Raw genomic sequence first — 1,166 nt, 5'->3', positions numbered from 1 at the left:
ATCACCAAATCAGATCTACACATACCTGCCTCTGTTTCTTTGAAAAAGTGGAGCATACCTCTTGTCAGTATTGAAAATCCTACTACCTGCTGATATCTTTGAATCATCTTCTTTGTTCTTCTCATGGACCCAGGAAAGGGACAGTCTGTTTGGAAAGTCACCTCCTCCCTATTTGGTAAGTCTAGCAGTTCGGAATTCATTTTCTTCTCGTTATTACACTCTTCAATAACATTTTCTCCCTTTCTGCATATTGTAGCTGAAGTTTGAGGGTACCAAAAGCCTTCTCTATTCAAAAATATTCCCTCCAATACTTACTTGGCAGGGGAGATGCCGCCATCACAAAGGTGGCTTTCCCAGGGTGAGGCTTATCCACTGCACTCTGGATGTGCTGACCCCTGTGATTTCCCCAAATGTGGGAAACTCTACTGCATGATCTGTGGTCGTGGGGGAACTGCATTCACGCTAGCCCCTGAAAAGAATTCCCTCTGACACATCCCTACAATAAAGTTTAAACCATTAATTAGTCTTCTGTGTTATGGTATTGACCATAGACATGTTACCTATATCACTCATTTACACGTTATGTGCTCAACTCAAAGATGGGATGGACGATATCTGCCTTACTCATAGGGTATCTATAGGAGCTGGTGAAATGTCAAAGGCTGCATTGATGCCAGAGGTATTAAGATTCTATCACTCATGGTCATTTTTATTAAAAGAAAACTTCTGGCTCTGCCTGGTGTGCCTCAGTGGATTGAGCACTGGCCTGTGAACCAGAGGGTCGCCGGTTCGATTCCCACTCAAGGCATATGCCTGGGTTGCAGGCCAAGTCCCCAGTTGGGGGTGCATGAGAGGCAACCACACATTGATGTTTCTCTCCCTCCATTTCTCCTTCCCTTCCCCTCTCTCTCAAAATATATATATAAAGTCTTTAAAAAGCAAAATAAAGAAAAAAGAAAAAACCTTCTGGATTGTTCTCCAATATTGATTGCATTTAATTGTTTTAATGTAATATATTAGAAGTTCAATGTTTATTTTTCAAAACCAAATGAAATGTTAACATGTTAACAAATAATATTTAACATCTATTTGTAAGGGGATGCTTTTCAGCGCCGAGTGATACAAAACTAAACCGGAAGTGGTTTTAAGGGTAAGGGAAATATATT

At 40.6% G+C, this 1,166-nt stretch overlaps 1 non-coding gene across 1 annotated transcript; it reads left to right on the top strand.

Annotated features, from left to right (window-relative positions):
- Nucleotides 1-307: 307 nt before the first annotated feature.
- LOC149990403 (U1 spliceosomal RNA) lies at nt 308-472 on the top strand. The gene has a single exon (XR_016508768.1). It is a non-coding gene; the product is annotated as a U1 spliceosomal RNA (small nuclear RNA).
- The last annotated feature ends 694 nt before the right edge of the window (nt 473-1,166 follow it).

This window comes from Furipterus horrens, unplaced genomic scaffold (assembly GCF_987537825.1).
Source record: "Furipterus horrens unplaced genomic scaffold, mFurHor1.1.pri manual_scaffold_17, whole genome shotgun sequence".
NCBI lineage: Eukaryota > Metazoa > Chordata > Mammalia > Chiroptera > Furipteridae > Furipterus > Furipterus horrens.
Note: the sequence above shows the minus strand (reverse complement) of the source record. Positions and strands in the feature narration are given on the sequence as shown.